This window comes from Centroberyx gerrardi, chromosome 18, assembly GCF_048128805.1.
Source record: "Centroberyx gerrardi isolate f3 chromosome 18, fCenGer3.hap1.cur.20231027, whole genome shotgun sequence".
Lineage (NCBI taxonomy): Eukaryota > Metazoa > Chordata > Actinopteri > Beryciformes > Berycidae > Centroberyx > Centroberyx gerrardi.
The window spans coordinates 5,102,501-5,120,678 of record NC_136014.1 but is presented as its reverse complement, the minus strand read 5'-3'; the positions used below and the strand labels follow the sequence as shown (position 1 = coordinate 5,120,678).

The window sequence follows — 18,178 nt, the reverse complement described above, 5'->3', positions numbered from 1 at the left end:
GTGCTCCTGAGACAAAACGCTTCGAAGATGTGCGTGTATGTGTTGTTGTGTGTGTGAAAGAGAGAGAGCGAGCGAGAGAGTGAGAGAGAGAGGAGCAGAGAGGCATCAACTGTTGAGAGGAGGAAAGTTTTGTCAGCTCAGCAGTTGGTCGAAAGAAAAGTGATCTGAGCCGAGGAGAGAAGTTCACCTTTTGAAATTTTTTGCAAGAGCTGACAGCTGAAAGAGGGGAAACCAATGCGCGCGGAGTGAAATGGGAGCAACATGAGAACTTCTCCTGCTTTTCCAGAGTTGTGTTTGCTGTAGAGTCATCTGTTGCATATTTTAGGCTCAGATATTGCCGACACCCAAAGGAAAACCACCATGGATCCCGAATCCTGCTAAGTGCAGGTTTCAACAGTTTCAACTCTCTGTCTCACTGCAAACCACAGCAAGCAACTGGTGAATTTAAAGTGAGCATCCATGATCACTAGCTGGTCCACAGGCTAATACCAATATCTTACTGAATCAATCATGGCTTGCATTCTGAGAATACATATCTCCACAATATTGAATTAAAGCTGCAGTATGCAACTTTTTTTGGTATTGCAATAATAATACACAAATAGGATATATTACTGCATTATCAGTCTGTGTCTATCTGTGACGTCGTGTGTTTATGCCTAAATCCCTGTTTTCCTGAAATTGGCTTTTCAATGATGTTTAATGAACATTAAGCGGGTTTACATGCATAGTGTTTTTGGACAATAACTCATGGTTAAGGGGTTGAGCTGTTTATAAGCATCTTCTTCATATCCAAATTACTCTGAATATTACCATACAAACTGAACTAACACATATTGCCAAAAACAACGATAAATTGTGTAAAGTATGTACCAGTATGTTCCAATTCTAAAATGAAATACGCCTACGGATATACTGAATATTATCAGAATATTGGTGTTCATTAATGAACATTGCTGATTGCATGTGGCTCTTGGTATTGCTTTTGGCATTGAAGAAATACAGAGTTTTAGTTTCAGTAACCAGAAAAACCCAAGTAGAAAAGTAGAAAACCCAACAGTGTACAGCGCATACTCCATAAAGCATAGAGCAGAAACGGTGAAAAAAGCTAATCAATAGACTACATTGACAAGTATAAAGTGCTTAAGAGCTGCCTTCACTAGATACATAGTACATTAGTCCAATCTCTGTCTGTCTATCCGCCTGCTTCAGGCCTGGTATTGGTCTGATATCCAATACCAACACTGGTATCCTCACATCCCTGCCAAGAACATCTCACCCTGACTGGCACCAATTCGAGTTTTTAAGCACCTTTCCGGAAGCTTTCTGCTTTGTGAGTTTGAGTTTACTGTTCACTCTATTTGTTCACTGAATCAAATTGAGGGTTTCTCATTTTAATTTATCATGGGATATTTCAAGGAACTTTGAATATTGCAAACGTCCTCACTTTTTTATGAAAAAGCTTTCTGAAGTCGATCAAGTATGAAATAGCAACAATTGGTTTGATTTAATTATAGAGTTCTAACTTGTTTATTTTCGGAATTAACTCAGTTGAAACCATATTGAGGCCAAACCTCTTATCAATGTTGCAGGCAGTTTGTCAGAGAGACAAGGCTACTGAAGGTTCAGTTCTGCTCCAAACCACTCCTTGATGTTTGATTTCAACGATTTTTCCCAACAATGTGCTGGTGATGATCAATGCTCATTTATGATATGGAGGCTAGAAAACCTCATAGTTGGAGGGTCCCCATAACTGCCAATTTCTTTCTACAGACACTGAACCCACTGCCTTGACATTGACCTAGGTCAGATGTTGCCCTCCACAAATCATGCAGTCACTCACCCATTGGGCCAATCAGTAACTTATATGTCACCTTGTTTTGACCTGTAATTATAGTGCCAACCTGGGGCTAATGGGTGTAACTTTGAAAATGCTGGAGAGCAGTGGTGAGATGCATCATTCCCCTAAGTTTTGTCAAAATCCAATTAGCAGTGTCTGAGATATTGATGGATGAACACACAACCGCACAAAAGAAGAAAAGGAAGAAGACTGATACATTTCTGATTTCAAATTTTGTCACAGCTACACTGTAAAAACTCTTCAAGGTTCTTCTCAGGTTCAATGATGTTTAGATCTGCTGATTGGGAAGGCCATGGAGGGAGTAGTGCAATTTAGTGAAACCAACTCATCTTCCATCCTTAACTCAATGTATGTAGATGTGTTTGTCAGTTTCAACTTACAATTGCTCCTTATCAGCTTCATCACTTGTAATCATCAGTTCATGACGTGTGACTAAAAATTATTGAGTTGTTGCGTCATAATTAAGTTGAATGAGGAATATTCTTAGCTTATTAGAGGACTTCCCAGCATTCATTGCATTTGAGGTAACTCTTAAGAAACACTCCTTATTTGAATAAAGTTACAGGATAGACACTTGTTATGTATGTATGTTAGGTGAATCTTAGGTCTATTTCGGATAAAAATGAAATAATCATGACAGACTTAGTATCCAGTACAATCCCTACCCTCAATTCTCTGCAAATGTTAGAAATGCTACAAGGTGGAGCAGCCATTCTCTATCAGACATGGCAGCGTTATCGATGTCTTGCACTCACATTAGTGCAGAGTCAGCTGCTTACTTCTCAGCATTTGGTAAAATCATTTTTGACACACAAAGAAATGACACTAAAAACCTCCCCACTAGCGGAAGAATAAATAAGGCTGGAATGCAGTTCAGCAATTTTTCGATCCACTTGTCAACATGACTAGACATTTGCTGATTCAACTTATTTTCTTAAGTTGAGTTTTACAACAGTAGAACAACTAATGATCTTTGACCCAATTTATGACAGTATAGCCTGATGTTTTCTATGGTTGAATGGTAGTATATCATTCTGTTAAACTCTGAATTGGGCCTCTATATGAATGCTTACCTTGGATTATGGCACAAGGGATGGTAACATCTTGTCCTGTGTATTGATAAATGTTCCGTACTATTTTAGTCAACTTGCAATTTCAAGGCAGCAGGGAATTCTTAGGTTGAAGTGCCTTAATACGTTTTGCAGTATATGAGACAGTTCTCTACCTGTGTCCTAAAACAATCATCATGTAGGAAACATAATGCAGTCTGAGCAAAGATATTTGATTTGAAATTTAATTTGATTTGATGGAATCCACCGGGCCAAAAAGTTGTTCCTAAGCGTCACCTAAATGCCAAGTCTAACCTCAGGCATTCTCTAAACCAACGAACGTACCTTCGAAATCCTTTGAATCTGAAACGGTTCCCCCTCTCACCTATTTGCTGCCGACTGCTCCGGTGTTTTACACCGAGCGCATCGATACAGACATCACTGAGCGCAGTCAAGGGGGATCCTACACAGCGAGGCTCCCTGATGGGAACAGAAACCAACGAGGATCTCGAAGCCTCGGAGCGGTCGATAATTGCCCTCCAATTGAATTAAGCAGAGAATGAAGGGGGATAGATAGAGATCGCGCCTCCCACCGAGCGGCGCTGGATTGAACTCGGGCGCTTTTACTGTACGTAGATAACAGCCGGCAGAACCAATTAGAGGCTCGCCGTACAGAAGTGTTTCCCCAATGAATGTTTGATAGCGGAGGCTGAGGGCTCAATTTACCGAGCGCCGGATAAAGTGCTTCGTTCGGATCACCGTCAAGTCTTTCGCGATGGCTTTCATGGTCATCAAAGTCTGTTAGGCTGAGAGAGGAGGAAGGCAGAAGGGGGAGTGAGAGGGTGGAGAGGGTGATCAGATATGATGAGAGGTGTCCTGCTCATAGAGCGTTAATGAAAGAGTGTACAGTGCAGGCAATCCATAATCCAACCCATCCACAAGCAGAAACAGGCTCTCTTCCTCCTGATCGTCTCCCTTCATCTTCATCTCTCCTCCTCAAGCCAGTTTAACTCCCTCATTCCTCATTCCTTCCTTCTCGGCTTCATCTTTCCTTGACCATTTCTATGACCATTTGGCTGCCCCATGGACCAAAGTGTGTGTGTGTGTGTGTGTGTCATGGGTCGTATAAGCCCTGTGGCAGTGCTGAAACTGATGGTCTTTGCACGCCTTAAAGTGGAGTATGTGTAGTTTTTGCTCCAAAATGAGATTAGCTATGTTTCCATCTAACTATCAAGCAAATTTTGCGCACATTTTTTAAATCACAAAAAGTTGAATGCAAATCAGGTGCGTTTCCATCAACTGGGCTTGACAAAACACCCATGACAAAATGCTGTTGGGTGAGTAAGCTATTGTTGACCATATTTCATGTTGTTTGAAGACAAATATTTTACAGATTAAGCTTAATTATTTGACAAATGTGTTTCCATGGCTATTTATCGCAGAATTTCTTCTTTTGACAAACTTTTTCCACCTCAAGCGACCGGAAATGTTTTTGCGCTATTGAGGACATTGTATTGAAAGCCATGTGATGGACTGGCGGACCTGTCCCAATGCATGCTGGGATAAGCTCCAGCCCCCCCATGAATAGGAGTAAGTGGATAAAGAAAATGAATCAATTTATCAAAATATGCCATTTCCATTCAGATTTTCCAATTACATACATGCATATGCATAAAAGAACTTGAATAGAAAGCAGCTGTCACATCTGTGACTGTTTGACGGCTGCAGAATGTGTATGATGGGAGAAAAGAGTCTGACTTAAATGTCAAATGTGCTCATGTGGGCGGCTGGCACTGTAGATTTTTATTGCATTCAGTTTTGATGTTGTTGCTGGCGTGTGTGTGTGTGTGTGTGTGTAGGGCGGCTGTGTTTGCGAGTGTGTGTGTGAGAGTTGGTGAGTTTTCTGAGGCGCTTTTAGTTATTTCTTCCCCGTTTTGTTGTGAGATGTTCTATTAAAGCACATCAAAAGTCAAAGTCCTCTCCCCTTGTCGCTCCTTATCTCCCTCGCTCTTCGTCTTCCTCCCTCTCCCCTCCCCTCCTCACCTTCATCTTTCTTATTTCTTCTCCTCATCCTCTTCTCCTTCTCCCATACTCTCCCATTCTCTCCTTCGCTCCCTTATCTGTCTCTTCCCTTCTCTTGTCCTCTTTCCTTCCCCTGTCCTCCCTCCGCCTGCTGAGCTAGACTGAACAGTGGAAAGGTAGGGTTTCTGTCTGAAGGTACGTTTTACAGCTGTGTCAGTCTGTCCCTGATGCACGGGATGTTGAAGAAGAACTGTATGAGGAATAATGACAGGGTGTCTGCAGGTTTCAGGATTGGATTCATGACCAATTTAAAAATCAGACTATTTCTGATTGAACATGGTTGATGAAAGTTCTGGAACGAAACATGGGCAGTAGAAGAAAAGGGGCACCAGGAAATTAAAGGTTTATATGTTCAACTCTGTTTATTAAAGCATATGCAATCAAATAAACAAAACATATTTGGCATATTGTATTAACCCTAAATATCACCGAATGTAAAGAATCAGTCAGTCAAATCTAATTTTATAGCTGCATCAAAATGAAACTTAATTGAAAACAACCCCGCCTAACATGGTGAATGTCTAATTATGTATTGAAGAACATTGTGATACATTTTTAAGGCTTCAAATCTAGATCATTTAAGACCTTTTCACACTTTTTAAGGACCGTTTCTCAAACATTGCTCCGCTCGTTGCAACATTTTGTTTCACCCAAGATTTCGGTTGTGGGAAATCATTTCGTCTATCTGTATTTTGAGCAGGGTTGCAAGCACTCTTTGAGTGCCTGCTGGCAGAAAATACTTAGGAAATTTAGAGCTCAGAGAGAGAAGCCGGAACACTCAATTGATTTGTAATGACTAGATTTTTAAGCAATTTTAGCCGGGGTCTTTACTGAAATTGGCCCATTTCGGATGCAGGCTTCTCTTGAATGGTTGATAAAACTTTGCCAGTATCTATCATTTGAATCAATGAGGCCCTCTTTCTTTTCCTTTTCCTGTTTTTCTCCTTTTGTATTTCTTCTCATCCAGCAGTTATAGTAAGCAGAGAGAACTAAACTGCAATTGCAAATGTGCTGCAAATGTACTGACCTCTTTCGGCTACAGCTGGGCAATGAATATACTGATAAGAAATTCATATCATGAAAGTTATCTGGACTTATTATGGTGAATAACAAAACATTTTGACATAACAATAATATTAATTTCTCATTGCTTCATTACTTTGACCTATTGGGCTGTGGGGGCTGTCGTGTGTTTTTGCAGTTTTATCTGAAAGCGTTCCTTTTAAGGCCTTTTGTCCTGCTGATTTCCCAGGGAGCAGAAGACTGCAGCAGAAATCATCAATAGATCGAAGGATGCTGTCTTTTTCGGTGCAAAGGGTGGTTGGCAAGTGAAAAGGAGTGCTATCGATCAGGTTCGACTCAACCAAGGTGGCCAATCAGTGCATGAATAGAGGTTAATGGTCTTCCTCGGTCTGTGAAAGGAGAACATGGATTGGCATTTAGTGTGACGAGGCTTTGGCATTTGTATTAGCCTAGTCTCTGTCAGTCTTTACGGGAAAATGGAGTTAATGTATCAAAGGCCAAGCAGTCTTTGTGGAGAACAATTATCAGACACTGGGACACTGCGCGTAATCTTAAAAGCCCATTCAATAAATCCTGCAATCCCAAAGTGCTTGTACTCTCAAAATAGCATAGAATAAGCAGGAGTGTCAATTCATGAAACCCTAAGCTATGGCAAAGTTGCTGCATCTAATGTTATTGGCCCAAAAAAATTCCAAACCTCCTTCTATACATTTCTAGGGACAAAGAGCAGCAGTGATTGATGACTGACAAGATATTATTTGGTCAATGTGATAAATTGTTAGACATAGGTCACCAAACTATCAGCTCAGAGGGAACATTGGTTCTCTCTTATGGCTTCCGAATCGATTTCCTGCAATTTTGCTCGATCCCGACTCTCCATTATCACAATAAAAGCTATTTGGACTCACTTAAGGTAAATACCTCCCCGCACCCATTTGATGGCCATAAAAATGAGAAAACCTGCGCTCACTGAGAAGAACGATCGTTTTTGTTGAGAAAACAATGTCTGATGCCGCGCTGTCCGTCTGCGGCGGGATGTCATTTTCCGCCGCCGTATGAAGTGTCGCCGGCCTCCCGACTCGGCCGTACATCACTCGCCTCACTTCCGCGCCGAGAAAATGAGCCGGGAACACAATTCGGCTCAATCACAGGTTTTTTCTCTGCTGCTCTCTCATGTCCCCGTCTCTCTCTCTCTCTCTCTCTCTCTCCATTTGTCAGAGTTAGCCAAGAGCTGAGCTGGGTTGAAGTAAAGGTGTGGGTCATTCCAGGGTGTCGGCAATCCATCTTCGCCACGAGAGAGAGAGGGGAAGGGAATTAGGGTGGCAGTAAAATACTGGGCGCGCGGCTTGGCAGGATGGATTGCGGTCCGAATCCATCACGTTCCCCCGCATGGCTCTGTAGTCCGTACAAGAGGGAGCGAGAGGTTTATCAGGACGAAACGAGCGAGCGCTGTGTTGTTCCTGTGTGACTTTTCATTTGCTTTTTGTCAAGGTACATTGTTTTTCCTGCTTGAGCTTAGACAAATGGACTGGGAAGCACCAACATGGTGACTTCCTGGTTTGCAGGGGTTCTTAAAGAGATATTCCATTTAGTTTTAATATGGGGGTTATTTGAAAACCATGAAAAAACATGAAAACCAGAATATAAACTACTCAGCAAGATCAGATGTAGCTGCATGAGTGTGTAGCATTCAGATTTTTACTTGCCATTCATTTGAATGAGGCCACGAAAATAGCCTGAAAACTGACATTTAACACGTTTGTGAACATATTTCGTTTCAGGGTGTCGAAAGCCACTTTTAAAGCCCCGTCTTCTTCACAGTTCTCATGGGTCTATAGGACAAGACACTGATGATGATAATAAGAGTGTTGAACATGTACAGTATGTGTACATTTGTCTTCATAACTGAGTTTAACATTGTTGACACGTGCAATTTTTTTTCCAACAGCAGCAAAAACTTGTGCGCCCAAAGGAATAGCTGCATTTGAATTACTTCAACATTGTTTATTTGTTAAATAACAGTGAAACAAGTGGTTCGTACTGGCTGTTCCAAACTCTAGATTAAAATGAGAGGTTCTTATTGACTGTTCCAAAATCTAGATTAAAACGAGAGGTTCGTATTGGCTGTTCCAAAATCTAGATTAAAACGAGAGGTTCGTATTGGCTGTTCTGAAGTCTAGATTAAAAACGAGAGATTCCTACTGGCTGTTCCAAAATCTAGATTAAAACAAGAGGTTCTTAGTGGCTGTTCTGAGGTCTAGATTAAAAACGAGAGATTCCTATTGGCTGTTCCAAAATCTAGATTAAAAACGAGTGGTTCCCATTGACTGTTCCAAAATCTAGATTAAAAACAAGAGGGCTATTCCACAGTCTAGATTAAAAATGAGAGGTTCCTATTGGCTGTTCCAAAATCTAGATTAAAATGAGAGGTTGTTATTGGCTGTTCCAAAATCTAGATTAAAACGAGAGGTTCTTATTGGCTGTTCTGAAGTCTAGATTAAAAACGAGAGATTCCTATTGGCTGTTCCAAAGTCTAGATTAAAACGAGAAGTATTTATTGGCTGTTCCAAAGTCTAGATTAAAATGAGAGGTTGTTATTGGCTGTTCCAAAATCTAGATTAAAACGAGAGGTTTGTATTGGCTGTTCCAAAATCTAGATTAAAACGAGAGGTTTGTATTGGCTGTTCTGAAGTCTAGATTAAAAACGAGAGACTCAATTCATTTTGGAACAGCCAATAGGAACCTCGTTTTTAATCTAGACTGTGGAACAGCCCTCTTGTTTTTAAAGTCTAGATTAAAAACGAGAGGCTCCTATTGACTGTTCCAAAGTATAGTTTAGGGCCCCTAGACTTTGGATCGACCTGCTTGAGGAGCTCAGGCTGCTAAATCTGTATCATCTTTTATCACAATTTTTTATCATTTTTATAGAGTCGCTTTTATGCAATGATCTTTTATGAATTATCTTTGACCTCCTGTTTACGGTTTACTTTTATGTTCTCGTCTTGCTTTTATATTCCTTCCCTTGCTTTCATTGCTTTTGTTGTCATTTTAATGTTTTTTCTTTTTTTTTTTACACTTTGTAAAGCATTTTAACTGCGTTTTGAAAAGTGCTACTTAAAATAAAGATAATTATTATTATTATTAGTAGCACTAGTAGTAGTCGTAGTATTATTAGTAGTATTATTACATCAGTGGTAGTTAGGGGTTTGCTGTAACGAATAGAGAGGATGGCACATGCGAGTTTGATTGATTTCTTTTTTTTCTTTTTTTCATTGTCTTTATTCAAATGAAGTCATTCCAGTGTTGATAGCAGCACCAATAGCCCCGGAGCTTATTGGTATTTCTGTGTGGATCAATCAGCAGCAGGATGCAAACTGGTTCCTCATACCCAACCCTGCTCCAGGAAATCCAACTAGCCTTGTTTGCTTTGATCACCGGAGAGTTAATCAAAGCTGAGGAATTGGCAGACGAATTGGCTGCTACATTTAGAGAAGAAACAGCGTTTTATGTGGCGCGATAAAGTGGAGTGGAGCGATATGGGCAGCTCTTGTTAAGGTGAGCTGATTATGTTGCACAGTGCGTGTGCTTAGCATGCTGAGCGGAGGCATCAGACAGCGCTAACAGATCAGATCGCTGCGTTATAGATAAAGCTGCTGGGTTAATCATCTGGACAACTCCGTGGGTGTATGTGTGTGTGTGTGTGTGTGTGTGTGAGAGTGTACACAAGGCATGACACCTTGTGCACTACACTCACCTCTGTGTATACTGTCAATTCATATTAGCCTCAGGCACATACACACATGCACATGCACACACACACACACACACACACACACACACACACACCGGAGCCTCCCTCTGATCCTAACCAGTGTGAGATGAAAGTCTCTTTGCAATCAATTTGTTTTTAGCAGCTAGATTTATACTGCTGTTTCTTCTGAGGTGTGTTCTGAAAACATCAGCTCCAGCAATAAGCCCCCATCCTCCATCCTCCATCCTGCTGAAGTGTCCTTGAGCAAAACACTGAATCCCTACCAGCTCCAGGGCTGCTGCTCCGTAGCTGAACCTGAACTCTGACCTCCCTGTGGAGGGAGTATGAAGTATCACATTATTATTATTGTTATCATTATTATTATTATTATTGTAAGAAGCCTAGATCTTTGTTTCCTACAGCGGCGTCGGCCTTTACAAGAGCAGCAGATATTGACGATAACAAAGTCTAAATCTATAAAAAAAAAAACCTGAATAAACAAAAAGACCAACTGGTTATCTCATAAACAAATCTGCTGCTTTGTCCATATTTTTTGTCTCCGAGGAGGAGGAGGCGCATCCCTCCGATACACACACACACACTCTCAAACACACACACACACACACACACACACACACACACACACACACACACACACACACACACACACACACCCAACGGCAATGTGAGATCTGCTTAATTAAAAAAAAAACGTTGCTTGTAAAACAGGAGATGCTAAGCGTCAAGACGGGAGTTTGGCAATGAACCACCACACGCAGCTGTTTATTGTTAATGCTGACACATACACAGACACACACACACACACACACACACACATATATGCACACACACACACACCACCTTGCGCCGGAGGGAGGCGACTGCTTAACGGTTTCAATATCGCCGCCATAAGCTCTTCTCGCGCCGTAACTCTGTCGGCGGGGATTTACAGCTCATTGGCTCTCATTATGAAAATGTAATATTCCACTTGAAACCCTCAGGCTATTCTTGGCCTATGGACTTTTGCAGTGTCATGCTGAAACACGGCCTATGGGTTCCTAATCCTTTATGTCCAGGGATGTATGGAGGGTAAACCCATTGAAACTATACTATAGCCCTTTTTAGGGCTGATTTAAATCTTAAACATCTCAAACTGATGTAACTTATATGATATTAGGTTCTTTTGAGAGAAAAAAACGGAGGGAGATTAGTGCCATTATTTGAATTGTCTACATTTGAAATTGTCATGCTCATGTTGAACCACTGAATCAAAAAATACATTTTTTTAAAATAAAGAATTCAAAAATTTAATTTGTAAAGTAATTGTAAGGTAATTGTTTTGTGTTTTTATGGTTAGGGTTTGGAAAATCCATATGGGTCAAGTCCTGTGCAAACAATCAGTTTTAATTTTTAATGTAATTGAGAGCTGCTGCTGTGTCCCACATGTACGGTAGTTATTTATTATTTGTTTATTTTTTAATTTAAGGACCTTTCTTGGACTGAGCCACACCATCAGTAATGTCCAAGAAATTAAGTCATCTCCAATATTTGAAGATAATAAAGAAGAATAAACAGAGATGGGAGGTTTCTGGCCGACCATTTCAGAGTGCCATGCACACGCCGATGAAGATCACTTTATTACTGTGCTTCTACTTTCATAATAGGTTCATATTGCAAATCATTCCACAACCGATGCAGTAAAATAGCTTTATAAGCCGCAGTAAAAAATGCAGCCGTTAACCTTAGAGCAGCAAGTAGTGAACATCATATAAGAAAAGACAGAAACGCTACCAGACAGCGCTTTTATCAACTTCAGGCAGGGTATATTTCTGCTCTTTCAGAATATAAAACCTCTGAAATGATCTGTAATAGTCCATAATGACATACCCTGGATGTATAAGCTCCATAAGACTGCCAACATGGCTCTTTGTCTGACATTTTTCCCCCAAGTGGGCTGTCATTTGCTGGGATGCAAACATTTTAGTTCAGCAAAATGTGCTGTCGGCTGTCGCTAACAGCCTGCTTCATGTGGAGTTATTTAAGCATATATGTGGCTGCTGCCAGGTGAAAACCTTGTTTCTCCAAAAGTGCCAGGTTTTCAAGAATTAAAGGAACAGTTCACCCTAAAATGAAAATTCTGTCATTATCCCCCATGCCAGTGCAAACTCCAGTGAAGTTTGTACGACCACCAAACATGCAAGTTAGCCCCTGCAGTTTCATATCAGCCTTCTAACAAAGCATTGAAGTGAACATCAGCTTGCTTCAGGTTGTTTAGAGTTACAAAAAAGAAACAGCTTGTGGAGCATAGTCCAGTGATTGTCAGTCCTGGGCCTGGGCCTGGGGAACCAGATCCCTCCTGGTTTTCATTGTAGCCATCAGGGACTGAGTTACACCTGGGACACCAGGTGAAATCAATTAACTGCAATTAACTTGGTAGGATAGGAAACAAGCGGTAGTTTTGGTCGATTGCAAACGATTGCAATGTAAGACAAAAGGGCCTACATTACATTATGACTCATTATTCTAGGTGGAGGAACACAACAACAACAACAACAACAACAACAACATCTTCTTGTGTAGTATGGCAATCAAAGCAGGTATTGTATTATCTAAAATATTAGATATTGTCAGCATGCTAGCTAGTTAATATAGTATCTGGTCAGCTAAGTGTCACTGTCCTGTTGTGAACGCATCTGATGTGTATACTAGCAATCATATAGTAGAAGCTAGCATTAGTATTAGCTAGTATTTGCATGCTAACATGAACATCAGTTGCGTTGCTAAATTAGCCTGCTGGCTAGTTAGATTAACTGAGCTGACACTCCTCTAGAACAACAGGACATGATGAGATAAATACAGGCCTGTTGGACTCAAAGTGCAATCGTTCGGCTACAAAACACTTGGATTATGCTACATGAGTTGTTTAGAGAAAACTGATGGTCATTTTATGGTGTTTTTGGAACTCTAAACCCAGGTCCTGTTCATTTAAACTGAGATAGAACTGCAGTAACTGAACAAACTTCACTGTAGTTTTTACTGACATGCTGGTGAATAGATAATGACAGATTTTTATTTTGGGGTTTACTGTTCCTTTAAGGAAAAAGAACTGAACCCCAAACCCAAATCTTTGGTGAAGCCTGACACCTAATGGTGAAAAGTAGGGTACTGAACTGGTCATCTGCTATTGGCTGGTCTTTGTGCCCGGTGATGTCACCACCTGTTGTACTCTATGGAAGGTGACATCACCTGGTACAAAGACCAGCCAATAGCAGATGACCAGTTCAGTACCCTACTTTTCACCATTAGGTGTCAGGCTTCACCACAGAATTGGATGGGGTTTAGATTACTCTTTAATTCTTGAAACTTGGGAAAACGTGGCACTTTGGGAAATACAAAATTTTCACCTGACAGCTTCGATATACAGTATGTGCTTAAATAAATTCATTAAGAAAAAGGGTGATTGACCCTTGCAAGCAATTTTCCCAACTCACATGGGACAGTCATCCTTCACCTCAAGTCAAGTTGTAGAATGTTTTCACCTGACACCAGCAAGATATATATTGTATATATGTACTGTACATACACACACATACTGTATCCATACACACACATACAGACACACACACGTAATCCGTCACCAGACTAATATGATCGTCCTTTATGCCTGTCAGCTGGCGGAGAGTACAGCTGCATAGCAAGGCCTAGCTTTGAATGAGTGTGTTGACGCCTGTGTGTGTGTGTGTGTGTGTGTGTGTGTGTAAATATGATCAGAGTAGATTACCCCTTATCTGTTTCCCTCCCCAGACAGATAGAGCTGGATAGCTGCTGCTTATCACATGCTTACACTCTCAACAACCTAACAGTCTTCTCCTCTTCTCTCCTCTTTCCTCCTCCCCTCTCCTTTCTTCCTCTCTCCTCCTCACCTGCCCTTTCCCCCTCTCCTTCTCTCCTCCTCTTTACTCCTTTCCTTTCTTCCTCTCTTCCTTCCCTCTTGCATCCTCTCCTCCCCTTTCCTCTCCTCCTTCCTCCTATTTCCCTCTCTCATCTTTCCTTGCCTCCTTCCCTCTTCTTTGCTTTGCTCTCTCCTCCTCTATCCTTTCCTCCCCTTTCCTTCTCTCCTCTCCCCCCTCCCTTCCTCTCCTCCTTCCTCCTCTCCCCTCTTCTTTCCTCCTCTCCTCTACTCTTTCCTCCTCTTCTCTCCTTTGCTCCTCTTCTCTCCTTTGCTCCTCTCCTCCTTTCTACCCTCCTCTCCTTTCCTCTTCTTTCCTCCGCTGCTCTTTCCCTCTTTCCTCCTCACCTCTCCTCTGCTCTTTCCTCATCTCTCGTTTGCTCGTCTTCTCTCCTTTCCTCCTCCTCTCCTTTCTACCCTCCTCTCATTTCCTCTTCTTTCCTCCTCCTCCATCCTCTCCTCCCCTCTCCCCTCCTGTCCTCTCTTCCCCTTTCATTTCTCCTCTCCTCCTTCCCTCTTACCTCTTCTCATCTTCTTCTCCTATCTTTCCTCCTGTCTCCTCCTCTACTTTCCTCTCCTTTCCTTTTCTTTCCTCTCCTCTGTCCATATTTTTCCCCTGCCCTCCTCTTTCTTCAACAGGTTTTTCTCTCCTCTTTTCCATTTCCTTCTCTCCTCTCCGTTTCCCAGTCATCTCCAAGTCTTCTTCCTCTCTCTCCCTCTCTCTCTCTCTCTCTTTCTCTCTCTCTCTCGCTCTCTCTCTCTCTCTCCATCACAGTGTGAGGTCTGGTGTCAATCTCTGAACGTGACAAGGTTGAGAGCAGGTCATTTCAAGGTTGGGATCTAACCAAAATAGGGCTGTGTGATGATAATGTGTGTAAGTGTGCGTGTGTCTGCTCGGCGCCTGTTAGTTCATCCTGACATGCTGAGAGTTTGATGTGCCTGAGGCGAGGGCTGCCTTTATCTAGACACACACACACACACACACACACAGACGTGCGCAGACGGGATGGCAAGTGTCATCATGTTGAATATAAATGGGTTTAGGTCTGAGAAGGTACAGCCACTCTCTTGACCACACACACACACACACACACACACACACACACACACATACACATACACGCGGTCTGTCACATAAATAGAGCAGAAATAGCCTTAGGGTGGGAGAGGTGGAAATGGTACCAGGCCCTTTGACTCCTGACAGTTGGAATGTAATGGGACACTTTTAGTCTGTCTAGTCTCCTCTATGTGACAGACTGTATATTTCCCTTATATGTTTATTTCCAGAAGTGTCAGGCCTGCCTTATAGACTGAGTCAGTGATATAGTGGTAAATAAAAAGGTGGGTCAGTGATCATGATAAGGCAAACAACCACCAATATCAACAAAATGATCAATTGTATTTTTTGTATAAAAAACATCCATTTGACTAAATGATAGGATAGCATACACTTGATTTTGTTTCTCGAAATAAAAAATCAATTTCACATTTTTTTTTAAACTATAACGGTTAAAATGTTCTCATCATTTTTGCATCTGACAGTTATAAAGACAAAATAAATAAAGTGTGCAAAAGAGGGCAAAACAGAAATGCAACAATGGGTAAAATTATTATGATTAACTCAATGATCAAAAAGCAATCATGTTGAACTCAATCCACTAAATTCTTCATTAAATGCTTGGAATGTGCTTTTACACACACACACACACACACACACACACACACACACTCATCTCTTAAATTGCTTCATTTCTGCGAACCACGGTCAATACACAGCTTTATAGCAAATCGCACACTGCATTTCAGAGAGCTGTCCATTGCCTTATTCCCATACGTCTGGGCTGACAGACATGTTTGCACGATGTCTGTCGACTTGTGTAAGTTGCATAGACAAAGAGAACTGTAATTTCTACTGTATAATGAATCAAGCCTGCTGTCTGCATGACTGTATCATGCGAAGGGAAGTCTACTGGGTCGCACATCGCTTGTCTGTTCAATTCAAACAGTTCTTTCCACACTTCCCCCCTTACTCTTAAACATTCATCGTCCTCATCACACTATTGCTCTAAAGCAGAGGTTCCCAAACTGGGGGGCGTGCCCCCTAGGGGGGGGGGGAACAGAGGAACTACAGGGGGGGCGCGACATAATACCCCCCCACATTGCGGAGCGGTTTCCGCTCAAAACGCCATTATTTCCTATGGAAGGGAGCGGATTCCGCGCTCACCGCCGACTCTGCGGCGGATCGCGGATTTTTCTGCCGCGGATGGTCGCGCAAAGAGTTGAAAATAGTTCAACTTGAGCGGATAAGATCCGCGCGGAATGCGTCACTACAGTCCAGCGCTTCTTTGGTTGCCTGGCAACAAACTGAGAGCAGATTTCAGGCGGAAACCGCTCCGCAATGTGAACGCAGCCGACAACGTGACCACAACGACAGATAAAAAGGTAAAGTAAGGAAGTATGATGAGACAGTAAGCCCACATCAGTCATTGTTTGATATGTAGGATTTGTTTTTTTCTTGCACATTAATTCAGTTTGAGAGAACCTGCTGTTAAAAGTGGGGAAATCTAAGTTGTTGCACTGTTCCTAAGTTCAATTTAAAAATTTGAAGTTAATTTTACTTTAAATGTGAAAATATATTCAAGAATGTTTACAAGAAATTTGTCAGAAAGGCTACTATCAAATCTTTTTGGAAGTTGATTTTATTTATTATTTTCAGGAAAGCAAACTGAACAACTGAGAGTTTATAATATAGTGCAATTCATGCACAACTAAGACGCTAGGCTACAGCACATTTGGAGTAGGTGGGGTGGGGTTGTCACATTGGTAAGCTTGGACCTCGGACCTAAATGTTTTCTTCTTAGTGTCTGGTGGGGTGGAGGTGGTGTAGTTAGTGGAGATGGGACGCTCTTCTCTGTTGCAGCCCCTCTGTGATTTAGGCTAATAAGACTGGTGTGTTTTTACATACAAATCTTGAGTAGTGCAGCTTTAAGTAGCTTTGATAGAGTTTTGATGGCGTCCAGCATCTCAGTGGAAAAATGCAAAGGCCATCTTATTGTTTTATAGCGCACTGAAGGAGGAAAAGAAGAAATACTCACACTTAAGTACAAATGGCCTTAAGCGTATTGTTCTTGATTAGATTTCTTAGAAAATTTACTGAACCCTGTGGGGAAATTGGGGTGTCATCAGCAAACAATACAACACAGAAAAGAAAAATAGGATGTAAAGAGTAAGAATAGAGTAAATGAAGGGTATAAAACTACATTTGCAACACTAGAACATATTAAGTAAAACTATAAGAATGAAAATATAAAATATATGAATTTGCAGTGTGTATGAGGGTATGCAAAATTACAGCAGTAGAACACGAAGAAGAAGAAATGAATGAAAAATATGTACAGTATGTTTTTTATCTTCAGACAGCATGAAATATAGCCAACATTAGCTGACACAAAAGAACAACTTGGCCAATACTTGACAGTTGGATGGAAGCATACCTCTCTCTCTCTCTCTCTCTCTCTCTCTAGGTGGAAGCTGAGTTAGATGACTGCTTGCCACCAATCAGTCTGTGGTTGAAAAGTGATGCATTTCTCCTTGGAATCCCCCCCCCCCGGCTTTCTTTTCTCTCTCTCTCTCTCTCTCCATCATCTCCCACATGGCTCAATTCCCCCCTTTGGAGCCTGTGTCCACAACTGACTCAAATAGTTGCAAATCATTGCTGGCAGATCAAAACCCCCCAAAAAAGAGTCTTTTTTTTAGTTTTTTTTTAATCACAATTTCTGCTCTATTTTATCTCATTTTTCATACATGGTATATACAGTTATAGTTGTATATTTTTCATTTATTTTCACATTAAATATATTTCAGATTTGTTTTGTATGTTTTTGCATATTTTTCATTCATTTTCTTCATTCATATTTTTCTTTTTCTTCTCAGCATTCTCTACTGCACAGCCTGCATACCTGCTGTAATTCATATATTTTCACACTTAATTTTATATTTTATGGTGTTTTTATTCACAGTTGCACTATTTAAATACCCGCCATTTGCTCTATTTCTGATTTATATCCTAGATTTTTCTTTGCTGTATCCTATTAATATTTGCTGCTGCAACGACCCAATTTGCATAATTTGATATTAAATGCTGACAAGGATGACAAGATGTCTTATACAATGCAAAAGTCCAGCTCAGGACTTATATATCCTATCAATCCCAATCTCCACTACACTGATTGATACAGCAGGTATACTACTGGAAAATAAGTATAATAAAGTATAAGTCATTACATCATATATGTAAAGTATAATAAAAATAAATCATTCCAGTTGGTGTTGATGGCTCTGTTGCTGTGTTGGCGAACACGGCCTGTTATAGTAATTGACTTATGTTATTTTTTAATGGAACCAGATGTTGTTCCTGCTGACTATGGCACACACACACACACACACACACACACACACTCCCT

At 41.1% G+C, this 18,178-nt stretch overlaps 1 protein-coding gene across 4 annotated transcripts in view; it reads left to right on the top strand.

Annotated features, from left to right (window-relative positions):
• The window catches only part of LOC139912423 (exostosin-1), a 357,310-nt gene that overhangs the window by 2,900 nt on the left and 336,232 nt on the right, over positions 1 to 18,178 (top strand). The window lies entirely within an intron of this gene.